General features: G+C 37.7%; 1 pseudogene; it reads left to right on the top strand.

Annotated features, from left to right (window-relative positions):
• The first annotated feature begins 408 nt into the window (after positions 1-408).
• LOC122218503 lies at positions 409-6,815 on the top strand (annotated as a pseudogene).
• Positions 6,816-27,874: the final 21,059 nt, after the last annotated feature.

Here is a 27,874-nt window from a genome sequence, read left to right as displayed (position 1 = left end):
TTCCCTGGCTGTCCTGCCTGTTGGACTTACCCTGTTGATTTTGGACCTGCCAGCCTCTATTATAATGTGAGCCAATTCCTTAAAATAAAGTTTGTTCTTTCTCTCTCTCTCTTTTTCTCATTCTCTGTCTCTACACACACACACACACACACACACACACACACACACCCTCAGCTGTTTTGTTTCTCTGGAGAACCCTAACTACTATACCCCTTAAATCTATGTGGAGTGATTGACTAATCCTGGCCAATGGATAAGTGAAGCGTGTCACTTCTGCAGTGAGGTATCTAATTACCTGGTGTGCTCTCTCCACTTTGTCTTCTCCTCCTGTGGCATATTTGGAAGCCATATGTGGAGGATAGCTACATGTGGTGCACAAGATGGATGAAGCCTGAAGATTGGCCCAATATGACGCAACAGAGATTTGAGGATTATCTGCTACAGCAGCTGGAACTAGTTACCCTGACTAATACAGGTATATGTTATTGTGTACAAATTGAACTAAAAAGGAAAATTCTGCATTATTTGGAGCATATAAGAAAAAAAAAAGCAGCTCCTGACACCTGGAAACTATCCTGAACACTTTCTCACAGAACACCAACATCGGACAAAGCATTCTCTGACTATGATATCAAGAAAGAAACAAGCCATGGAATGAATAAGTCAGGGGAATCAAAGGTACAGCATAGGGAACACAGTCAATGGTACTCAGTAGTGACGGATGGTGGTTACACTTGTGGTGAGCACAGCGTAACCTACAGAGATGGTGAATCACTATGCTCTACGCATGAAACTAATGTAACATTGTGTGTCAACCATACTCAAATTTACAAACATAAAGACAGAAACCAGACCACTCTGTAATCATGTGTGAAGACAGAGAAAAATGTAAATGTTGTCCAAACAATTCAATTCAACATCTCCCTATCTCGAGTAACATGAATGAATACTGCTCATTTTAGCTTCCCTCTAGTCTCCCCTCCTTCTAAGTCAGATATTCTAAATACCCAATCAGGAGAAGCCCTGCTTCCTGACAGCATGCAATCCAGAAAAAAAAAGCCTCAGAACAAAGACTTAAAATTCCTTATATCTTCCCCCAAATCACCTAACCAACACTGAAATCCTATTTTAAAAGTCCTTTCCAACACTTACTGAGATGCCCTGTGATTTCCCAGCACCAGTTGTGTGGCCTCCTTCAACTGAAGGACAGTTGACATCTAAATTGACATCTAAGTTGACATCATGTGAAGGACAGCAGAAATCTAAATTGTCCAACGACAGGTGTGTTCCTAGTAGTCTTTAGCTGGAGAGCATCAATACGGGCAATAATTGTACCCTCAGAAAATACAGACTATCTATTTGATTCTAATCTCCTGTAGTCATGCTGATTTTCAGAGTGGGTAGATGAAAACAGTTTTGCTTTAAACCACATTGTGAGACTCTATAATCAGTAACAACATTATATCTGGATTAAATTGTTATTTTAAAAAAAACTTGGGTTTTTTCTGGGGGAATTTTTTAGCTTGAAATATGTCCAATTGCTTATTAAAAACTTGTTACTTTAGGGACACCTGAGTGGCTCAGTCAGTTAAGTATCTGACTTTGGCTCAGGTCATGATCTCGCAGTTTGTGGGTTCAACTCCCACAACTGGATCAGCACTGATCTTGCAGAGCCTGCTTGAGATTTTCTCTCTCCCTCTCTCTGTCCCTCCCCCACTTGCTTGCTCTCTCTCTCTCTCTCTCTCTCAAAAATAAATAAACTTAAGAAAAATAAAAAGTAAAAAAAATATAAAATAAATTAGCCACTTTATATTTGATCTTCATTTATTGAAAAGTCTTTAATGGAATACATAGAGAATTACGATTTGTATTTTGACAAATCAATTGTCAACTTTATTTTTCTTTAACAAGAAAGAAAATTTTACTCTCCAGAAAACTATGAATTGCCAAACTTGGAATTAAATGTATGGGGGAAAATTAAAAAGACTTCACCACCGGGCAAACTTTTTAATTGGCTTTAGAACAACTGGAAAGCCTCTTGGCTAAAGACAAAATTAGATCTGCACCTCACACCATGCGCTAAGATAAATTTCAAAAGGATCATATATTTAAAGTAAAAAATAAATTAAAATTTTACAGGGCACCTGGATGGCTCAGTTAGTGGAACGTGCAATGATTTGGGGGTGGTGGGTTCAAGCCCCACATTGGGTGTAAGAAAAATTCTAAATACCACTATTGTGACAAAATATTGCTTGCCTATCAGATTGGCAATATTTAAGTTTGACAATAAATCTGTCAGGGAAAATGTTAGGAATGGGAATGTTTCTCAATTTCTAGTGGAAATGCAAACTGGAACAGCCATTAAGATAACAGTTTGGCAATATATAGAAAAAATAGGGAATTAATAAGTGATTATAGCAAGCTTTCAGAATAGAAAGCTAAAAGGTCAACGAACTATAAACAAGTTGAATTTGAAATTACAAACGCATTGTCATTTATATTAGCACCTTCAAAAAACTGAAATACTTAGGTATAAATCTAACAAAATTATGTACAAGATCTATATGAGAAAAACTGCAAAGCTCTGATGAATGAAATTAAAAAACTAAATAAATGGACACCATATTTCATGTTCATGAATAGAAAGATTCAAATATTGTCAAAATGTCAGTTCTTCCCAACTCCAACTACAGATTCAGTACAATCCTAAATTCCATCAAGTTATTGTGTAGATATCAACAAACTGATTCTAAAGTTTAAATGGAGAGGCAAAAGACTCAGAATAGCCAACACAGTATTAAAGGCAAAGAACAAAGTCAAAGGGTTGACACTATGTGACTTCATGATTACTATAAGACTATGTGGTATTGGTGAAAGAACGGACAAATAGATCAATGAAACAGAATAGAGAGCTGAGAAATAGACCCCATAAATACAGCCAGCTGATCTTTGACAAAGGAGCAAAGGCAATACAATGAAGAAAAGATGGTCTTTTAAATAAGTGGTGCTGGAACAACTGGATATCCAAACCAAAAAGAAGAAGGAGAAGGAAAAGAAATAGCTACACACAGACTTTGCACGCTTGTAGAAATCAACCCAAAAAGGATCACAGAGCTGAATGTAAAACACAAAACTACAAAACTCCTAAAAAATCACATTGGAGAAAATCTAGATGACCTTATGTCTGTAATTACTTTTTAAATACAACAGTGAAGGCATGATCCATGAAAGAAATAATTAATAAGTTGCAATTCCTTAAAATTAAAACTTTCTGGGGCGCTTGGGTGGCTCAGTTGGCTAAGCGTCTGACTCTTGATTTCGGCTCAGGTCATGATCTCACGGTTCATCAGATAGAGCCCCATGTGGGGATCTGCACTAACAGCTTAGCGCCTACTTGGGATTTTCTCTCTCTCTCTGCCCCTCCCCTGTTCTTGCTGTCTCTCTCTCTCTCTCACTCTCTCTCTCTCTGTCTCTCTCTCAAAATAAATAAACTTAAAAAAAAATTTTTAACTTTCTGCTCTGCGAAATATACTATCAAAAGAAAGCAAAGACAAGCCACAAATTGAGAGAAAATATTTGCAGAAAACACATGATAAAGGACTGTTACCCAAACTATACGAAGAATACTTAAAACTCAACAATATGAAAACAAACAGCCCAATTAAAAAATGGGCCAAAGACCTCAACAGGCATCTCACCAAGTGAGATATACAGATGGCAAATGAACATATGAAAAAGAGTTTCACATCAGATGTCATTGGGGAAATGCAAATTAAAACAATTGAGATACCACTACACACTTAGTAGAAATTATCAAAATCAGTTGATCTAACAATGAAAAAACTGACAATACCAAATGTTGGCAAGGGTGAGGAGCAACAGGAACTCTCATTCATTGTTGGTGGGAATGCAAAATGCTACAGCCACTTTGGAGGATACTTTGGCAGTTTCTTATTAAAGTAAACATACTCTTACCATACAACTCATCAATCTCACTCTTTGATATTTACTCAAAGGAGCTGGAAATGTATGTCTACACAAAAAATCTACATTAAAAATGTGTGTAGCAGCTTTATTAATGATTGCCAAAACTTTGAGGCAATCAAGATGTTCTTCAATAGGTGAATGGATAAACTGTGATACATCCAGACAGTGGATTAATATTTAGCACTAAAAAGAAAGATCTGTTAAGCCATGAAAAGACATGAAATAAAATTAAGTGTATATTACTAGGTAAAAGAAGTACTATTATATGATTCCAATAATATGACATTCTGGAAAAGGCAAAACTATGGATACAATAAAAAGATCAGTGGTCGCTAGGGGCCTGGGGGCATGGGATGAATAGGCAAAGCACAGAAGATTATTAGGACAGGGAAAATGCCCTGTATACTATAATTATGGATACATGTCATTATACATTTGTCCAAATCCACAGAATGCACAACACCAATTAGACTGTACCCTAATGTAAACTATGGACTTTGGGTCACAATAATGTACCAATGTAGGTTCGTCACTGGCAACAAATGCACCACTCTGGTCAGGGATTTTGATAAAAGGGCAAATTGTGGATGTGTGGAGGCAGGGGGTTTAGGAGAAATCTCTGTACCTTCTGTTCAATATTGTTGTGAATATAAAACCATTCTAAAACTTAAAGTCTGTTAACATATTTACCCAAAAACATGATTTTACCCTTGACATTTCTACCTCTAGGGATTTATCCCAAATATACACTGGAAAAGTATGAAATGACATACAAAATTTATTTATTGTGAAATTATTTATAAAATTAATTACTAGCAACAATAAAAATATCCACCAACAATTTCACTGAAATCCCAGGATACAAAATCAACATATAGACATCAATTGCATTTTTTTACACTAATGATAAAGAATCTGAAAACAAATAAATACAACCATCCCATTCACAACACCATCAAAAACAATAAAGTTCTTAGGAATAAATTTAACACAAGGAAGTAAAAGATATATACAACAAAAACTACAAAATTTAGCTAAAAGAAATCAACACAAAAAGTGGAAAAATATCCTGTGTTCATGGATCAAAAGACTTAATATTGTTAAGATGGGCATAATACCAAAAGCCTTCAACATTCAGCATAACCCCAACCAAAATACCAATAGCATTCTTCACAGAAACAGAAGAGAGAACACTAAAATTTGTGTGGATCCACAAAAGACCCAAAATAGGCAAAATAATTTTGAGAAAAAAGAGCGAAGACAGAGGTACCATGTTTCTGGATTTCAAGCTATACTACAAAGCCATGGTAAAACAAAAACAAAAACAAAAACAAAACAGTACTGGCACAAAAATAGACACAACCTATGGAACAGAGTAGAAACCCCAGAATTAAATACCAGTATATACTGCCAACTAATATTTGCCAAGGAAGCCAAAAACACCCAATAAGGAAAAGATAGTCTTTTCAATACATACTGCTGGGCGAACTAGAGAACCACATGCAGAACAATGAAATTGGACCCCTAATTCACACCACTCACAAAAATTAATTTAAAATGGAGTTCCATCAGAACTAGGAACAGAGAGTGAACCCCAGAGAGCCCTGAGCAGTCCCACTGCCTCCACAGGCCTAGTTATCATCACACCCCAGGAGGAGCCCAGCTACCTAATCTGGCCCCAGTCACCATCACCATAGCTGTAAGCATGGAGGCTGAGACCCAGTAGCCAACCGCAGTCCTTGCCCTCAGCACTGCTGACACCAAGCCCGGTATGATGGGCAGTGGCCTCATTGGGGACACTAGCCAGCAGCCCCAAGATCACTGCAATGGAAGGTTTGGGAACAGTAAAATGGTTCAACGGATATGGAAGAAACAGATATGGTTTCGTCAACTGGAATGACACAGAGGACAATGTACACCAGCTTACCATAAAGAAGAACCCAGGAAGTACCTTCCTAGTGCAGGAGACAGAGACGCTGGAGTTTGATGTTGTCAAAGGAGAAAAGGGTTCAGAAGCAGCTAATGTGACAGGCCTCAGTGGAGTTCCACTGCAAGGCAGTTAAGAATGCAGCATACCATAACCATTATAGGCGCTATCCGTGTCACAGGGGTCCTTCATGCAGTTACCCACAGAATTACCAAAATAGTGAGAGTAGGAAAAGAAGAAGGGATTGGAGAGTGCTCCCAAAGGCCAGGCCACATAGCATAGGCCCTACCACAGATGGTGGGTTGGATTCCACTTGTGCAGAGGCCCTATGGGCATGGACCACAGTATTCTCAACCTCCCTATCCAAGCAGGCTGCAACAGAACAAGATAAAAAAAGTGAGACAGAATATTACTGGGGCTATAGATCATGATTCCACAAGGGGTCCTCCCTGCCAAAGACAGCCTAGGGGCACCTGGGCGGATCAGTCAGTTGGGCATCCCACTTCGGCTCAAGTTATGATTTCACAGCCCATGGGTGTGAACCGCCATATCGGGCTCTGTGCTGAAGCTCAGAGCCTGGAGCCTGCTTAGGATTCTGTGTCTCCCTCTCTCTCTGCCTCTCCCCCACTCGTGCTCTGTCTTTCTCTCAAAAAATAAATATTAACAAAAAAAAAATTTTAAAGACAGTCCAGAGAGGACAACAATGAAGAAGATAAGGAAAAATCAAAGAAATGAGACCCAAAATCACCAGCCACCTCAACCTGGGTACCACAGCAACTTCAATTACAGAGGCAGATGCCCAGAAAACTCTAAACCACAAGATGGCAAAGAGACAAAAGCAGTGGATCCACCAGCTGAGATTTCATCAGCTTCCAAGGCTGAGCACAGTGGGGATGAGTAAATGCGGCTTACCATTGCTACCATGATCAGGTTTAGTCATCCAACAAGAAAAAATCAATATGAAATCCCTGTAATAAGAAATGAGTGGCACCTGGGTGGCTCAGTTGGTTAAGCATGGGAGTCTTGACTTTGGCTAAGGTCATAATCTCATGGTTCCTGAGAGAGAGCCCCACATGAGGCTCTGTGCTGGCAGCACTGAAGCCTGCTTAGGATTCTCTATCTTGCCCTCCACCACTCATACTCTCTCTCTCCCTCTCTCAAATAAATAAACTTAAAAAAAAAAAGATTTAAGAAATGAGCAAAAGATTGGAGCTGAAGACCTTAAGTGTTTGCTTTTATCCCATTAAGCAGATAAATAGAACTATCTATTATTATCTATGCAGCATGGGTGGTTTTTTTTAATGTTTATTTATTTATTTTGAGAAAAGGAGAGAGAGAGAGAGAGAACAGGGAAGGGGCAGAGAGAGAGGAAGAGAGAGAATGCCAAGCAGGCTCCGTGCTATGAGAACCCAATGCCAGGCTCCATCCCACAATCCTGGGATAACTACCTGAGCTGAAGTCAAGAGTAGCATGCTTAATTGACTGAGCCACCCAGACTTTAAAGTTATCTTTAAAGTTAAAGATAAAAGAGAGAATCTTAAAAGCAGCAAGAGAAAAACGACTTGTTACATATAAGAGATCTCCCTCATAAGACTAAGAGCAGAATTCTCAGCATAAACTTTGCAGTCCAGAAGTGAGTGCCATAATATATTCAAAGTATGAAAAGGAAAAAACTCAACCATGAATACACAACCAAGGTTATTATTCAAAATTTAAGGACAGATAAAGAGTTTTACAGAAAAGTAAAAGCTAAAGGAGTTTGTCACCACTAGCCTTACAAGAAATGTTAAAGAGATTTCTTTAAGTTGAAGTATAAGAAAACATATGGGGGATGCCTGGGTGGCTCAGTTGGTTGAGCGTCCAACTTCGGCTCAGGTCATGATCTCGCAGTTCATGAGCTCAAGCCCCGCGTCTGGCTCTGTGCTGACAGCTGGGAGCCTGGAGCCTGCTTTCAAGTCTGTGTCTCCATCTCTCTGCCCCTTCCCCGCTCATGCTCTGTCTCTGTCTCTCAAAGATGAATAAACGTTTAAAAAAAATTTTTTTAATTAAAAAAAGAAAAAGAAAACATATGGAAGGAAAAACCTTGCTGATTAAGGTGTGTGTGCGTGTGTGTGTGTGTGTGTGTGTGTGTGTGTGTATGGTATATACTATACTATTTATACTATATATAAAGGTGTGTGTGCATATATATGCATATGTGTGTGTGTGTGTGTGTGTATATATATATATATATATATATATATATATATATATATATATACATATATGTATATATATGTATAGTAAAAGTAGTGGACTAATCACATATAAAGCTAGTATGAAGGTTAAAAGACAAAAGTAGTAAAAATAAAATATAACCATAATAATTAGCTAAGGATACACAAAATAAAAAGATTTAAAATGTGACCTCAGAATACAAGTATTTACCTCTTTGGGTAGGTTTATTCCTAGGTATCTTATGGGTTTTGGTGCAATTATAATGGGATCAATGCCTTGATTTCTCTTTCTGCTGCTTCATTATTGGTGTACACAAATGCAACAGATTTCTGTATGTTGATTTTGTACCCTGCAACTTTACTGAATTCGTGCACCACTCTAGCATTTTTTTGGGGAGTCTGTCAGGTTTTCTACATAGAGTATAATGTCATCTGCAAATAGTGAAAGTTTGACTTTGTCCTTACCAATTTGGATGCCTTTTATTTCTGTTTGTCGTCCGACTACTATGGCTAGGACTTATAGCGCTATGTTAAATAACAGTGGTGACAGTGGACATCCTTCTCTTGTTCGTGACTGTAGAGGAAAAGCTCTCAGTTGTTCCCCACTGAGGATGATATTAGTTCTGGGTTTTTTGTATACAGCCTTTATTTTGTTGAGGTATGTTCCCTTAACCCTACTTTAGTGAGGGTTTTTATCATGAATGGAAGTTTTACTTTGTCAAATGTTGTTTCTGCATCTATTAAAAGGATCATATGGTTCTCATCCTTTCTTTTATTAATGTAGTCAAAAAATAAATAAAATGTGACATAAACAAAACATTGCAGGGGTGGGGGGGGTAAAAATGCAGAGTCTTAGAATGTTTTCAAATTCAGATTATCAACTTAAAATAGACTCTTATATATAGGCTTTTATCTGTGACCCTCATGGTAACCACAAAGCAAAAACCTATACCAGATACACAAAAGATAACACAAAAGAAATCTAAACATAACACTATAGAAAGTCACCAAACCACAGCAAAGATATCAAGAGAAAAAGAAAGGAACAGAGAGGATCTACAGAAAACAATTAACAAAATAGTAATAAGTATGAAGCTATCAATAATTACTTTAAATGTAAATGGATTAAATGATCCATTCAGAAGACAGAGTGACTGAATGGATTAAATAAACAAAACCCACCTATATCTGCCTATAAGAGATTCACTTAAGCTGGAAGACCACAAAGTGACTAAAAGTGAAGGGAAGGAAAAAGATATTTCAGGCAAATGGAAACCAAAAGAAAGCTGGGGTAACTTTACCTAGACAAAATACTTTAAAACAATGACACTAATAAAAGACAAAGATGGGCATTAATTAATAATAATAAGGGGAATTAGACAAGAAGATATAACATTTGTAAATATTTGCACACCCAGCATAGCAACACCTAAAAATATAAAATAAATATTAACAGATCTAATTGACAGCAATAATAGTAGGAGACATTAAAAACCTATTTACATCAATGAATAGATCATCCAAACAGAAAATCAATAAGGAAACATTTGCCTTAAACAACACATTAAAAGATGGACTTAGTAGATATATACAGAACATTTTATCCAAAACTAGCAGAATACACATTCTTCTCATTTGCACATAGAATACTGTCCAGGATAGATCACATGTTAGGCCAAAAAATGAGTCTTAAATTCAAGAAGACTGAAATTATATCAAGCATCTTTTCCAACTACAATAGTGTGAAATTAGAAATTACAAGAAGAAATGAAAAGCCACAAATATGTGGAGATTAAACAACATGTACTGAACAACTAATGGATCAATGAAAAAATCAAAGGAAAAATCAAAATACACCTTGAGAAAAATAGAAATGAAAATACAACATACCAAAATCTATGGGGTACAGCAAAAGCAGTTCTAAGAGGGAATATTATAGCAATAGAGGTCTACCTCAAAGAACAAGAACATTTTCAAATAAACAATCTAACTGTACACCTAAAAGAACTAGAAAAAGAAGAACAAATGAAGACCAAAGTTAGTAGAAGAAATAAAGATCAGAGCAGAAATAGAATTAACACTAAAAAGGCAATATAAAAGATCAATGAAACTGAGCTGGTTCTTTGAAAAGATTTTTTTTTTTTTTGAAAAACCTTAGGAGAAGGGCCAAGAAGGTGGAGCAGCATGGAAGGGTTTTTTTGCATCTCTCGTCCTTGAAATGCAGCTTGATCAGACCAAAGCATCTTGAGCACCTAGAAAACTGATCTGAGGATAAACACAACAATCTGCACAACTTGAACCACAGAATTTGGCAGGTATGTGGCACAGAGAAGTGAACTAGGGGAGAGAGAAGCCGCAGAGGGCAGGGAGCTATTTTTGCTTGTGGAGAGAGGACAGAGGCAGGGAAAGAGTACAGGAAAAGTATTCCCCCTGAAAGCAGCTGGAGAGAAAGAGAAAGAGTGGAAACACTTAAAAAGGACTGAACAAGAAAGGGAGAAAGGAGAAAGGAGATGGCTTAAACTCCATTAAGACTCTATAAACAGGAGCACATCATCTGAAACTCTTCAGCTCTTGTGGGAAGGGCAAATCCCCAGGAGCAGACAGTGAGGTCCGAGGGGCCCTCAGGCCACATGGGAAGAGGCGGTTCCCTTGTTGGGAGGACATTTTGTAGAGGCTGTGTGTCCTCCCCACAGGCAAATGTCCCAGTGGACCCTGGAGAACAGCCACATTTGCTGGTGTTGGAACAAGAACATTAAAGGGGAAGCCTGTCACCAGATGTGTGTTGTGATTTTCCATAATCCTTGAAATGCTGCTGCTAGATGATCATGCAAACTTTTTCTGGAGCAGACTGGTGCCTGGCCAGAGTTCTGGGCATCTGCAGCAGCATGGTGTCATGAACATTCCTGGGGGCAAGTCAGTACCCGGCCATTGCTCAGGGAGATCCTCCCCTAGAGGGTCTGAGTGCTCAGAGCTACACGGCCCTCAGAAGTGAGGGGTTTGGAAACACAGCCCCATCTGAGATAAAACTCAGGAGGGAGGTGCTGCCTGGCAGGCTGACAGCTTGGTCACAGACAGGGTAGACACAGGTAGTGGATGGAAGCCAGAGACAAAGAGCGGTGTTGGATTGCCAGTCAGCAAGAGTACAGAGTTCTGATACTGGAGACTGTGTAAGTGGATGACACCATTTTGACCCCTCCTGCACATGCACATACATGCATACACATGCCACAAAGATCCATTCCAGTCAACTAAGCAGCGCCATCTAGTGGAGAACAGAATTGCTACACCAAGCCCCATCCAACTTCGCTCTAGAAGAACACCACAGTCTCCACCTGCTTAGTTTATGGACTATAAAGTGTTTCATAGTTTGACTTCTAGGGAAAAATGGATGTATTTTTAATCAATTTCATTCTCTTAGCTGGTCCATGTATTCATTTTTTTTCTTTTTCTTCTCTTTTCTTATTCTTGAATACAAAAAGAGAAAAAAAACTAATTTTTATTTTCTGTTTCTATAAGAACAATTTTTCTTTACTTTTTCTACTATATTCTTTACTTTCTTGTAAACTTTTAAAATTATATTTTACTTTCATAATTTCATTTTATTCTATTTTATTATATTCCCTTTTTAACTTTCAAACATTTCCCTTTTTTTCCCTTTTTTTTCTTCTTTCCCTTTTTTCTCTATTTTATCAAGCCTTTTTCAAGAACCAGACCAAACCACACCTAGGATCTAGCATCCTTTATTTAATTTTTTTGTGTTCTTTTTAATTTTTTTTTACTTTTTGTTTTTTTTTTAATTTTATTAATTCTTTTTCTTCCTTCCAAATGATCAAATGAAGGAATTTACCCTAAAAGAAAGAACAAGAAGAAATGACAGCCAAGGACTTATTCAACACAGATACAAGCAAGATGTCTGAACCAGATTTCAGAATCACAATAATAAGAATAATAGCTGAGGTTGAAAACAGATTAGAATCCCTTTCTGCAGAGATAAAAGAAGTAAAATCTAATCAGGATGAAATTAAAAATGCTATAACTAAGATGCAATCTTGAATTGATGCCACAGTGGTAAGGATGGATGAAGCAGAGCAGTGAATTGGTGATGCAGAGGACAAACATGGAGAATAATGAAGCCAAAAAAAAAGAGGGAAACAAAGGCAAAAGAACATTATATAAGAATTAGAGAACTCAGTGACTCATTAAAAAGGGATAACATCTGAATCATAGGGGTCCCAGAAGATGAAGAGAGAGAAAAAGGGGTAGAAGGTTTATGTGAACAAATCATAGTGGAAAACTTTCCTAACCTGGGGAAAGACACAGGCATCAAAATCCAGGAAGCACAGAGAACTCCCATTAGATTCAACAAAAACCGACCATCAACAAGGCATATTATAGTCAAAATTACAGAATACTCAGGCAAGGAAAGAATCATGAAAGCAGCAAGGGAAAAAAGTCCTTAACCTACAAGGGAAGACAGATCAGGTTCACAGCAGACCTATCCACAGACACTTGCCAGGCCAGAAAGGAGTGGCAGTATGTACTCAATGTGCTGAATCTGAAAAATACGCAGCCATGAATTCTTTATCCAGCAAGGGTGTCATTCAAAACAGAAGGAGAGAGAAAGGGCTTCCCAGGAAAAAAAAAAAAAAAAAACTAAAAGAGTTCATGACCACTAAACCAGCCCCACAAGAAATTTTAAGAGGGACCATGACGGAAGAAAAGATGAAAACCCAAAAAGACCAAAAGCAGCAAAGACTAGAAAGGACCAGAGAACACATAAGAAACTCCAACTTTACAGGCAACACAATGGCAATAAATTCATATCTTTCAGTACTCAATCAAAAGACATAGGGTAACAGAATGGGTAAGAAAACAAGATCCACCTATATGCTGTTTACACGAGACGCACTTTAGACCTAAAGACACCATCAGATTGAAAGGGGATGGAGAACATCTGTTATGCTAGTGGTCGCCAAAAGAAAGCCAGAGTAGCCATACTTACAGCAGATAATTTAGATTTTAAAATAAAGACTGTAACAAGACATGAAGAAGGGCATTATATCATAACTGAGGTGTCTATCCACCAAGAAGATCTAACAATTGTAAACATTGCTCCAAACATGAAAAACCCAAATATAAAAATCAATTAATCATAAACATACAGAAATTCATTGATAATAATACCATAAGAGTAGGGGACTTCAACATCCCACATAGAGCAATGGACATGATCTAAACAGAAAATCAACAAGGAAATGATGGCTTTGAATGACACACTGGAGTGGATGGACTTAACAGATATATTCAGAACATTTCATTCCAAGAGGCAGAATACACATTCTTCTTGAGTGCACATGGAACATTCTCCAGAGCAGACCACATACTGGGACACAAATCAGCCCTCAACAAGTACAAAAAGATCAAGATTATACCGTGTATATTTTCAGACCACAATGTTATGAAACTCAAAATCAACCACAAGAAAAAATTTGGAAAGACAACAAATACTTGGAGACTAAAGAACATTATACTGAAAAATGAATGGGCTAACCAAGAAGTTAAAGAGGAAATTAAAAAGTACATGGAAGCCAATGAAAATGTTAATACCACAGCCCAAAATCTCTAGGAACAGCAAAGGTGGTCTTAAGAGGGAAGTATATAGCAATTCAGGCCTTCCTAAAGAAGGAAGAAAGGTCTCAGATATACAACCTAACCTTACATCTTAAAGAACTGGAAAAAGAACAGCAAATAAAACCCAAAACCAGCAGAAGACAGGAAATAATAAAGATTACAGCAGAAATTAATGTTATTGAAATGAAAAAAATAGTAGAATAGATCATTGAAACCAGGAGCTGGTTCTTTGAAAGAATTAACAAAATTGATAAGCCACTAGCCAGTTTGATCAAAAAGAAAAAGGAAAGTACCCAAATAAATAAAATCAAGAATGAAAAAGGAGAGATCACAACCAACCCTGCAAAAATACAAACAATAATAAGAGAATATTATGAGCAATTATACACCTATAAATTGGGCAATCAGGAAGAATTGGACAAATTTCTAGAAACATATAAACTACTAAAACTGAAACAAGAAGAAATAGAAAGTTTGAACAGACCCAGAACCAGTAATGAAATAGAATTAGTAATCAAAAATCTCCCAACAAACAAGAGTCCAGGGCTGGATGGCTTTCCAGGGGAATTCTACCAAACATTTAAAGAAGAGTTGACACCTATTCTTTTGAAGCTGATCCAAAAAATAGAAATGGAAGGAAACTTCCAAACTCATTCCATAAAGCCAGTATTTCCTTGATTCCGAAACCAGACAAAGACCCCACTAAAAAGGAGAACTACAGACCAATATCCTTAATGAACATGGATACAAAAATCTTCAACAATATACTAGCTAACTGGATCCAACAATGCATTAAAAGAATTATTCACTGCTACTAAGTGGGATTGATACCTGGGATGCAGGGCTGGTTCAATATTTACAAAACAATCAATATGATACATCATATCAATAAAAGAAAGGACAAGAACCATATGATCCTCTCAATAGATACAGAGAAAACATTTGACAAAATACAACATCCTTTCTTGATAAAAACCCTCAAGAAAGTAGGGATAGAAGGAACATACCTCGAGATCATAAAAGCCATATATGAATGACCCAATGCTAATATCATCCTCAATGGAGAAAAACTGAGAGCTTTCCCCCTAAGGTCAGGAACACGACAGGGATGTCCATTCTCACCACTGTTATTCAACATAGTATTGGAAGTCCTAGCCTCAGCAACCAGACAACACAAAGAAATGAAAGGCATCTAAATCAGCAAGGAGGAAGTCAAACTTTCACTCTTCACAGATGACATGATATTCTATATGGAAAACCCAAAAGATTTCACCAAAAACCTTCTAGAAATGATCCATGAATTCAGCAAAGTTGTAGGATATAAAATCAATACACACAAATTGGTTGCATTCCTATCCACCAATAATGAAGCAACAGAAAGAGAAATCAAGGAATCAATCCCATCTACAATTGCACCAAAAACTGTAAAATACCTAGGACTAAATCTAACCAAAGAGGTGAAAAATCTATACACTGAAAACTATAGAAAGTTTATGAAAGAAATTGAAGGAGACGTACCAAACAATATGAAAAATATTCCATGCCCATGGATTGGAAGAACAAATATTGTTAAAATGTTGATACAACCCAAAGCAATCTACATATTCAATGCAATCCCTACCAAAATAACACCAGAATTCTTAACAGAGATAGAACAAACAATCCTAAAATTTGTATGGAACCAGAAAAGACCCCAAATAGCCAAAGTAATCCTACAAAAGAAAACCAAGCTGGACACATCACAATCCCAGGCTTCAAGATGTATACAAAGCCATAATCATCAAGACAGTATAGTTCTGTCAAAACAGACACAAAAACAGACACTCAGATCAATGGAACAGAATACAGAACCCAGAAATGGACCCACAAATGTATGGCCAACTAATTTTTGACAAATTAGGAAAGAATAACCAATGGAATAAAGACAGTCTTTTTGGCAAATGGCGCTGGGAAAACTGGACAGCGACATGCAGAAAAATGAACCTGGACCACTTTCTTACACCATACACAAAAATAAATTCAAAAAAGATGAAAGACCTAAATGTAAGACAGGAAGCCATCAAAATCCTAGAGGAGAATTCAGGCAAAAATCTTTTTGACCTTGGATGCAGCAACTTCTTACTCAACACGTCTCCAGAGGCAAAGGAAACAAGCAAAAATGAACTACTGGGACCTCATCAAAACAAAAAGTTTCTGCACAGCAAAGAAAACAATCAGCAAAACTAAAAGGCAACTGACAGAATGGGAGAAGATATTTGCAAATGACACATCAGATAAAGGGTTAGTATCCAAAATCTATAGAGAACTTATCAAACTCAACACCCAAAAAACAAATAATCCAGAGAAGAAATGGGCAAAAGATGTGAACAGACACTTTTGCAAAAAAGACCTCCAGATGGCTAAGAGACACATGAAGAAATGTTCAACATTACACATCATCAGGGAAATACAAATTAAAATCACAATGAGACCACCATCTCACACCACCTCAAACCACCTCAAACCACCTCAAACCACTCAGAGTGGCTAAAATTAACAACTCAGGCAACAACAGATGTTGGCAAGGATGCGGAGAAAGAGGATCTCTTTTGCACTGCTGGTGGGAATGCAAACTGGTATAGCCACTCTGGGAAACAGTATGGAGATTCCTCAAAAAATTAAAAATAGAACTACCCTACAACCCAGAAATTGCACTACTAGGCATTTATCCAAGGGATACAGGTGTGCTGTTTCAAAGGGACACATGCACCCCAATGTTTATAGCAGCTATCAACAATATCCAAAGTATGCAAAGATCCCAAATGTCCATCGATGGATGAATGGATAAAGAAGATGTGGTATACATATACAATGGAGTATTACTTGGCAATCAAAAAGAATGAAATCTTGCCATTTCCAACAAGGTGGATGAAACTAGAGGGTATTATCCTAAGTGAAATTAGTCTGTCAGAGAAAGACAAATATCATATGACTTCACTTATATGAGGAATTTAAAATACAAAACAGATGAACATAAGGGAAGTTAAGTAAATTTAAAAACAAGGAGGGGGACAAAACATAAGAGACTCTTAAATACAGAGAACAAACTGAGGCTTGCTGGAGGGGTTGTGGGTGGGGGGTTGGGCTACATGGGTAAAGGGCATTAAGGAAGACACTTGTTGGGATGAGCACTGGGTGTTATACATAGAGGATGAATCACTGGAATCTACTCCTGAAATCATTATTGCACTATATGCTGACTAAATTGGATGTAAAATAAATAAATAAATAAATAAATAAATAAATAAATAAATAAATAAACAAACAAATAAACAAACAAATGTTAAAAAAAAGAAACCGCAGTGGCAAGTTTATCATAGATTATCTCTTAGAAGTAATCATTTTACAGATGAGGAAAGGAGACCAAATGAAATTACATTTTGTCTTGGGTTATTTGCCTATTTAAGAATATTTGCCTACATAAGAATAAGAACTCAGCTTTTCTGAATCCCTATCACACTAAAACCATCTACCCATGGATTAGCCAAGTAGTGGTCAAAACTACTTGGGTACACTCTGGGATAGAAGCTGTTAATCCTTCCAGCCCCTCCCAATGGGAAAGGCCTAAGTCCCTAAATTTAAGTAGGCAAAGTATTTTAATGGTTGTTATACTTCTAGAAAATGATGTATTTTACCAGGATTTGGAAAACAACAACTATATACAAGATGCTTCCTACCACCAATAACAATACTGCTGCCATAATATATCAAAATGTGTTGAGATTTTTAAAGTACCTGATATTTTAAGATTACCTGATCACAAGAAGACCAATAATAAAATATAATTTCCACATAGTACTTCATAACTTATAAGTTGTTTCATATACATTGTCTTATGAAACCATTTGACATGGGATTTAACTCCTACTCATCCTTCAGTCAGTTTAAAAGCTGCTTCATCTGGAAAGCCCTCTCTAACCTCAATAGACTGAATCAGGGGACACTGTCATATGCTTCTCTAGCAATTAGCTTCCTTGTCTCCTATGTCAACAACATTTGAGTTCTCTGGATACAGAAACATTTCCATCTCATTTATCACTGTATACTCAAAACCTAGTAGAATCCCTGGCACATATTAAAAGATACATAAATACTTGCTGATGAATGAATAAATGAGCAAGAGAAATATTTTAACAACTTGGGAGTAAAGGGGAAAAAAGAAGTTTGAAATATCAAGAGTTTACTATAAAAGACAGCTATATAACCTGAGAATCAGGTCCTCTAAGTGGGTGTTTCCCCCATCTCTGTAGCAACAAGTTTACTAAAACTTCCAGACATTATCATAATGGCTTCAGTAGCTGCAGTTCTAACAAAGCAATGAGAATAGAGCTGGACTATATACATACATATATATATATATATATATATATATATATATATATATATATATATAACTGATCCATCTACAAAATGTTTTTAAGTCAGAAACTGAATGAAAGCTTCCTTTCTAGCAAATGGTACTATTGCTATTCAATAGGAACAATTTGCTTTTGGTACGTTTTGTACCATAGCCGTATACATTAGCTCCCTTTATCAAACATACAGAACACACTAGAAGAAAGATGGTAGAGATTATCTCCTCCCTATGACTTTGTAAACCTCACATAAGGGCTTGAAGGTCTGGGAAGTGACAGATAGGGGATTTTATCTTCAACAAAATAATCACAAATGTAGTTAAACCAACTACACTCTAGAGGCCCATACTGATTTGTAATGGGAAGTAAAAGTCACATGGCCCTGGTCAGAATGTGGCTTTTTCAATCCCAAGATAGCTGATCAATAAAATAATTTTGGCACCACTTAGGCTAGAATAAAATGGCTAACAGAAATGTGTACTATAACTAACATCCAAATTTCTACATCAAATAAATGATACTATTTTCCCCACTTCTTCCCTCCTCCACTCCATCCCTCTCCCTGTTTAAGCCCTCCTAGGAATCGTTTGTCATCCCTGCAAACCCAAATGGCTGACTTTAAAAATACATGTTTATAAAATACTCATACTACGTTCTGCCTCTTAGACTCCCTTGAAATAAAGCAGCCATAATCTCTGTGACAGTTGCCACCATTAATGCCGATCATAAAAGCTGGTAAAGAGGCAGAAATGCTGATTTACCATTCATTGCTACGCTCATATATCCTCTTTCTAATAAAAATCAGTGGAATTATTAGTTTCTGAGAGCTTAGCACTTCAACATTTGTATTTTGAACCTCCCCCACTGTAAGATTTCCGTGTTCCCCATGCTATTTTTTTCTTCCCAAGGAGCTGCCAGCGAAAATGTGCCACACTTGGGCTCTACAGCATACTAAGCTGAAAGAGCATATGTCCTACATCTATAGTGGAAAATTTGGTGTTTAGGGAGCAATGAAGCAAGCTATAACTCAGACTTTAGAGATGAATGCTGTTTGAGACTCCAGTTCTGTTTATAGATACAATTTGAAAAGCTTAGATATCTTTCCTGTAAGAATTTTTACTCCCAAGACTGGGTAAAAAATAGTGGTGCTACAATGTCTGATATGAAAAATGCATTCTTCTTCATTTCTCCTTTATTTAAGTTTTATCTAACACATTAATGTAAATGAAGTCAAACAGCACTAAAAGTATATGGCAATAAGGTGTACCAAATGCTGAAATCATTGGCATATGCATCTGGATAAGATGTAGGACTCCAAGAACACACGGTATTAATTTGATTTAGCTTGATGCTTTATGTGGTACTTTCACTTAACTCAGAATTATATTGTAGAAACACTGAGAGTTTTTAAATGAGATTTGACCTAGCCATATTACCAGTTGTAAAAGTGCATCCTCTCCAGAATACCAGAGTCATTCAATGGGAAGTGATCACCAGGTTACAGTTGCACCCCATCTTATCACACACACACACACACACACACACACACACACACACACTGAATAATGCCTACACACTCTTGCCTTAAAAGAAACCAAAAGGCAAAGGTCTAAACTGGAACATTGTTTCATATTACTTCAGACCAATCATACCCCTCTCTACAATACAAAGTCATGTCAATTCCACAACTTGTTTACTTATGCTTTCCTTTAGCAAAAGTATATTGAGTACTTACTAGGTAGAAATCACTCAGCTAGATGTTACAGATACAATGTTACTTTCTCTTTTAAGAATAGAGATTTAAAATTTTTGAGAGAGCGTGGCGGGGGGAGGGCTAGCACAAGCAGGGGAGGTGCAGAGAGAGAGGGAGACACAGAATCCAAAGCAGGCTCCAGGTTCTGAGCTGTCAGCACAGAGCCCCACATGGGCTCGAACTCACATATTGTGAGATCATGACCTGAGCCGAAGTCGAATGCTTACCTGACTGAGCCACCCAGGAGTCCCAAGAGTAGAAGTTTAGATAAGAAATAAACTACAAAGCAAAGTAACTTGAGACTGTCTTCAGTGTCATAAAGAAAAGTATAGTATGATGTGACAGAGCACATTGTCCTTTTCAGAGATACCTCGCTTCATATTATATTGACATTGTGTGTGCCATTTGTCTCTCCAGTAAATTTACCATCATCACCCATTCCTACTGATTGAAACAGGATTAAGCTATTCTAGTAAAGCTTTTACTCAACTCTGAAATACACTAGAGAGTTAGAAAAATTAAAAAGTTATCAAAATGATAGACACAGAAGACAAGACTGTAAGCACTTTGGAGGGAACAGGAGTGAGCCCTGGGTGATGTCAGGCACACATAGCAGATAATCTCAATGCATGGAGAGATGATGGATGGATGGATGGATGGATGGATGGACGGACGGATGGAAGGATGAAGAAGAAACTCAGAAAAGGAAGGGTCCTTAATTCAACACAAACAACAAACAATTACTAAGTGCTCACTGTGACACAGGCATTGATTTAGAGCTCAAGGACATATAATAATAATAATAGCAATAGTTCACATTTATTGAGCACTTACTAAGTGCCAAGCACTGTGCTAAGAACTTTTATATATTTCCTTGTTTAATGTTCACAACAACCTCAGTGACAGTTATTATTATTTTCATTTTGCAGACGAGAAGCTATGAAGAATTTTTTTTAACTTCCTTGCCCAAGGTCACACAGTTAACAAATACGGGATTACTGTCAGGACATTCACTCCATTCTTCAACCTCTTATTTTTATAGATGTCCTATTTGTATAGATCAGCTTACGATCTACTGAGGGAGGAAGGTTCTAGATAAATATGCTAGTAAAATGTAAGATAAATACCATGAAACACTATAAATGAAATTTGATGTTTTTTTCAAAGTAAATATAATGTCTAGCTGATGCTGTAAAAATCTATAGCCCGAAGACACAATTACCAGACTCAGCAACACATTCTAGGTCTTACCACAGCATAGTGTTTGAAACAAGTTACTCTGCTAACTTCTTCCACTAATTGAAATATGCTATTTCTCTTTATTCATTTTAAAATTTAGCTGATCTTGGGGCACCTGGATGTTTCAGTTGGTTAAGCATCGGACTCTTGGTTTCGGCTGATGTCATGATCTCACAGGTCATGAGTTCAAGCTCTGCATCTGGCTCTGTGCTGATCGTGCTGAGCTTATACCGAAGATTCTCTCTCTCTCCCTCTCTCTGCCCCTCCACTGCTTGTGCTATCTCTGTGTCTCTCAAAGTAAACTTTTAAAAAGAAATAAATAAAATTAAATTAAATTAAATTAAATTAAATTAAATTAAATTAAAATTTAGCAATCTTGGGGCATCTGGGTGACTCATTTGGTTAAGTGTCCAACTCTTGATTTTGGCTCAGGTCATCATCTCATGGCTTGTGGGATCGAGCCCCACATCAGGCTCTGCACTGATAGCATGAAGCCTGCTTGGGATTCTCTTTCTCCTTCTCTTTCTTCCCCTTCCCTGCTTGTGCTAGCTCTCTCTCTCTCTCTCTCTCTCTCAAAATAAATAAACACTTTTAAAATAATAATAAATAAAATTTAGCTAATCTTTCCTTTACCTGTTTATGGAGTGTTTTGTACATATTTTTTATTTATTTTTAATTTTTTTTAACGTTTATTCATTTTTGAGAGACAGAGAGAGACAGAGTTCAAGAGAGGGAGACACACAATCTGAAGCAGGCTCCAGGCTCCAAGCTATCAGCATAGAGCCTGATGCAGGCCTTAAACTCATGAACTGTGAGATCATGGCATGGGCCAAAATCAGACTCTTAACCAACTGAGCCACTCAGGTACCCCTTGTACATATTTTATATTGTTATCATTTGCTTATAGATCTGCTTTCCCCTATAGATAAAGTCCCTGCAAGTAAGAACTCTCTCCATACTTTCCCCCTAACTCACTGCCTAGAATTGATATGTAGCAAACAGCCAATAAATGTTCATTCAGTAAACAGTAAGGTGCCTTAGCAGCCATCCAGATGTAACACAACAGTATGGCCTCAATTTAAATGCAATAATTGTAATTCAATTCTGGATTAAATGACTTCTTAATGTACAAAGACTTTTGAGATGACATTCAGGCATTATTTAGTATGGTTCCAAATAGACTATTATTGTACTATAATGAATAGAATGCTAGAACACTTAAAACCACTAATATTTTCTCAACATTATGAATAGATCTACCAGGAGGCAGACGAAACATGGCAAGTACATGTCAGGTATGCTACGATACTCCTACCCTACAAGAGACGCTGCTAATCAATCATGACAGTCATTTCTTCTGAGCTTGAGCTGATCCTTAGCCACTTTCCAGCATGACATTCTAGCAGTCAGTGCCGACTGATGGGTGCTTCATTATCACTTGACACTCACTTGTCAGGCTTGACCTGGATCAAGTCACATAATTTTCCTATCTGCAACATTTCACCATTTAGTACTTCTCCTTTCAGTGACGAAAGAAAGCACATGGCTATCTCAGAGAAATCTCAGATAACCAGGGCTCCAGATTTTATTTGAGCCAGCTGTGTCCCGACAACCAGTCTATAGACACTGCTGATCTGCAGTTGATTCTTCACCACTTCATGGGGGGGGGGGGGGGGGGGGGGGAGAAAAGAAGAGAAAAATAGCGTACGTACTGGTCAGGCTAGCTGGGGAGCTTTTTAAATATATAGATCACCAGTCTTGAATCAACATCTCTAGAGATTAAGTCCAAAACTCTGTAAATATACGTACATTGTGAAGTGCAGTCAGGTTTAGGTACTGCTGGGTATTTGTGTCTGTAGGTGTATTTTCAATTGTATATTTTTGAAACAAATTATGTTTTTCTAAAACTGTCATTTTTTATCATTCGTAAGTTTTATCCTTCATTTATGAAATAATGGATAAATAGTAGTAGTGAGGGTATTTTGGATTACCTTTTTTAATTCCATACTAAGCAAAATAGAGCTGCAACACCTATATAAGTCCATTTTTTTCTGAAATTTTGCTGATCTTTTAAACCAAAAGTTCTAAAAACCACAGAATCTAGTGATACCCACTTCTCAGATTAGATAAGTTTGCACATTCAGGGTGAAATGGTGGGTGGATAATAAGCCTGCCAGAAATCTATTTTCATTCCAAACTGAATAACCTCCCAGGAGACAACACCACAATAGAAACGAAAAAAGAAACGTCAAGAGGACAAGCTAGGCTAAACAGCAGAGGCCTCTTCCAGGAAAGGGGGGCGATGATTCTGGTGCACATCACACGCCTGGCTCTGATACAGCTTCAGGCAATTCTAGGTGCTGTGCAGCACGGTTATGAGAGTAAAGGGAAAGGGGAGGGGTCACGAAAAGAAGAAGAGCCAGGTGCTTACTAAAACCTCTGTAAGATATTGACGTTTGGAAACACCTTTAACAGTGTAGCACACAAAGGGGCAGAGGCATCCCCCACACTTTTCCATGTGCCACTGGGTAGCTCGGCCACCTCAGAGCCTTCCTCATACCTGTGGCAGTGGCAGCTTGGTGGCAGACAAACAAGGGGCTGCCGCGAGCAGGGAGAAACCACTGTGCTCTGCCCAATAGGGCAGCCAAGCCCAGATCAGGGATCAGCAGTACCTGAGAAACAGCAGATCTGAGGTGTGACAGCAGTGCCCAGCCACGACAATGACACTTAGCAGGCACTGTGGAGCCCAGCAGCCACGTCCTCTGTGGAGCCGAGCTCAGGGAATACCACGTGGTTTTCTTTTCTTTTTTTCTTTCCTTTTGAGAGAGAGGGAGAGAGAGAGAGAGCACATAAGCACGAGCAGGGGAGGGGGCAGAGGCAGAGGGAGAGAGAATCTTAAGCAGGCTCCATGCTCAGCACAGAGCCCAATGTGGAGCGTGATCTCACAACCACGAGATCATGACCTGAGCCAAAATCGAGAGTCGGTCACGTACGTGACCGAGCCACCCACGTGCTCCTGCCATGTGGTTTCCAATGAGCATTTATGAGAGACCTCCTAAAAACACTTGAGATAAAGAGGGAGAGGTCTTCACAGGAGGCTTAGGACTGACATTAGAAGTCTCAGGCAAAAGTCCAAGTAGTTTCGATACATAATCTGTTACCCCATTTGGAATCCCAATAGACCCTGTAGTACCTTTCAAATCCCCGTGCAGTACAGCCCGCCATGCAGTAGCCTCTGTGAAATGAGAATGTAAGACACATTAGCAAATTTCACAGGAGCATTCTCCCACAATCCTCTGGGTTGTAAGTTTCTCTTTGGTCACATACACAGAAGGTCAAATGAGTGGGAAATTAGAAATGACCCTAGTAAAAAAAAAAAAAAAAAAACACATCAAAACTAATTCAAACCATGACCCAAATGACCTCGGGGAAAGTATTTTTCACAACTACGAAATTTTTACACTAGAAAATAAAAGGATGGCTGCCTTTGCCACAGTAATTCTCTGTCATATGTGCATTATCCCAATTAGTCTAGCAGAAAGACTTCACGACGTAATCGAAGCAATGAGCTGATAAAAACCTTCCTCCCTGGCTGTAGCAATTGGTCCAAGAACGAAATTAGCATTCTTTCCTAGCTTTTTTCCATTCTTTTCCTAGCTGAGAGAGATGACTCTGTTTTTATTGTTTTGTTTTTACAGATGGACCAGAAAGAAACCCATGCCACCAAAAAAAAAAAGTTCATCTGCAGGAGGAACAATGAGCTTGACAGAGAAGGAAGCAAAGAGGAGAAATGGAGAGGGAAGTATACAAGGTTGTTCAAGACCCTAGTTTCCATCTCTGAGTTCCTTAGAACAACCATCGTTCTTGCAGCAATTCATTTGACTTCATAAACTGCCTAAGTAAGTTCCCTGGTTTGAGCTGGGTTTCTGCCACTTGCATCCAAAAGAATTCATGGCTGAACTATTAGTTAAGATACTTTCATCTGCAAGTAAAGAAAAGTTACGGGTGGTATCTTAAACTTTAAGAATATGTGTTGTTAACAGTAGTACCTGGTTGGCTTTGTCAGTGGAGTGTGGACTCTTAATCTCGGGGTTGTGAGTTTGAGCACCGTGCTGGGTATACAGATTACTTAAAATCATTTTTAAAAAAAGAATATTTATTGTTAACAAGCCTAAAGTGATCCCATTTTCAAAAATGCCATCAAAGACCAAGTTTCCTCTTCTCCTCCTGTTCTGTCACTCTCAAAGTCCAGGATTTTGCCTCAAGTTTGTATCCTCATTGTCACAAGATGGCTGCCACACCACGAGCCATCATGTCATTATAGTACCTAAAGCAGGAAAAGAAACGAAGCATATAAATGGGCAGTTTTGCTTAACGGGGAAAAAAAATCCCAGAAAAATCCAGAAAATCCCCAGCAAATTTGTTCTTACCTCTCATTGGCTAAAACTGCAAAAGCCATAACTGGCTTATGCCTCATGATTTATACCCATGACTGGGTCCTTTGCTAGCAGCATTCTGTTAGAAAAGAAGGGGCATTGATGTTGGAGTTACCAACCAACAGTATGTATTCCAAATCTGTAGGGAATAGAGGTTCAGGAGTATAATTGTGGTCGTATTTCCATCTAGATTCTTGAATGATGATGATGATGATGATTAATATTTCTAACTCTGGACAAGGCCTTTTTCTAAGAAATATACTTAATTATTTGAAACAATTTACTGCAACCTCACAACATCTGATGAGATAGGAATTATTACTACTATCATGTTAGCTATGTGGAAAGAGGTATCTTGGAACTAAGTAATTCACGCAAAACCACTTGGCTGTAAAGTATGGTGTTGAGATTTGAATCCAGGAAGTCAAGTCCTAGAGATGAAGTTCTGTTACATTATGTTACACCAGTCTGTTCTCTCCAAAATCGAATGTAATATAACAGTAAAGAGAAAATATGAAGCTTTGTGCACAGGAAGAGTACTGTTCTTAAAGTATTATTTCTCCCTAAGCTGACCTTGAAATTATAGATGCTATGTTTCCAAAAAGAATACATTAATTCCAAAATGTAGATCATTCCCACTAACCTCCTTTCTGGTTCTTTCTATGCACGCAAATAACAGGGTATAGGATCAGAAAATCCTTTGTACGGGGAAATACAGAACAATTCAATTAATAATTTCAATTTCACTTGGCATTAAAGGTGTTTTAAAAATAGATATCTTTATCTCAATGAAAGCAAGACCATTAAATGAAAAGAAGTCCCTCTGAAGATTGAAAACTCAATGACACTAAATTAGTCAATGGATTTAAAATTACAAAGACTTAAAACCCAGAGAAAAGAAGATTTTATAGCGTCTTTTATCCAGTGACTTTGGATAGTGGGCCTTGAGAGAAAGACAAAATTCATTCTAAAGAGGCATGAGAAGCCAAAACTTAAAAAAAAAAAAAAAGTGCTCTTACAACTGTGAAAAGACAGATGACATTGAACAGTGTAATATCATTTTCCAAGCAGAGTACATTAAAAACAGAGGGGAACAAAGTAAATTTAGATTAAGCCAATCTAAAATTTAGGTAAATAGAACTTATTAGAATTTAGGAATCTAAATTTCTGTTCTTATTCTTAATGATTTTGCCTGTTAGTCATACAGGCAAACTTTTTAAAAAGAAGCATAATTCTTGTCTCAACAGCTTCCCTTTAATTAACTCTCTGGTCTAATGTCAGCCAATTGTTTTCAAAGGGTGATTAACTTCTGCTCCACTGTGTGAACAGTGACCAAGCTGTGTCTGTATAGCAGCTGCCATTTCATACCTGAAGAGGCAAAGGAGATGAGTGCCTGCTGGATTGGTATAATAACTGGGGAACATAAAAATGGAAATGACCTTGAAATCTTCAATAGACAATAGCTTAATGACTTCTGCTTAGCCACATAGATTACTTTTTCCCTTCTGTCTAATAGAAAATGATAAGTGAACAAGACTATCAATATAATCCTATACATTAAAGAAAATGAATTGGAAATGTAATGTTCACTAACCCAGGTTGCTCAAGCCACTTTTACTACATACTACAAGTAACTCAGTTCAGTTACTAGAGAGTTAGGCAGAGGAAAGAAGTTTGCTTCAAACAGCAATTTCTTCATTAATATTAAGCACCTTTCTTTGTCCAAGCACTGGACTAGAACCAGGGATACAAGGAAGTTAGACCTGGACCTTTACATCAGGTACAGCCGTAGAATCCAGAGATCAAGAAACCAGAAAACCATCCATCCCCTAAAACAGATACAAAACTTTACCCTAAATTCAAGAATCTATGCATCTGGGGTGCCTGGGTGGTTCAGTCGGTTAAACATCCAACTCTTGATTTTGGTTCAGGTCGTGATCTCACCGTTCATGATTTCGAGCCCTACATTGGGCTCTGCACTGACAGTGCAGAGCCTGCCTGGGATTCTCTCTCCCTCCCTCTCTCTCTCTGTCTCTCTCTCTGCCCCTACCCCACTTGTGCTTGCTTGCTCTCTCTCTCTCTTTCAAAATAAATAAACTTTAAAAAGAAAAAGAATGGAATTTCACTTTTATCTTCCCAATGCTCCAGTAGACACTCTGATTATTTTTCCTGTGTTAAGACTGGTTGTAATGCCCATGGGCCCCTGCAAAGCTCTCTAAGGGCACATTGCACAATAGTGCTTCAGCAGAGTATAAGGATGAGTTTCTCATAGATCTAAAATATGTCCTAGG

Source organism: Panthera leo, chromosome B1 (assembly GCF_018350215.1).
Source record: "Panthera leo isolate Ple1 chromosome B1, P.leo_Ple1_pat1.1, whole genome shotgun sequence".
Taxonomy (NCBI): domain Eukaryota; kingdom Metazoa; phylum Chordata; class Mammalia; order Carnivora; family Felidae; genus Panthera; species Panthera leo.
Note: the sequence above shows the minus strand (reverse complement) of the source record. Positions and strands in the feature narration are given on the sequence as shown.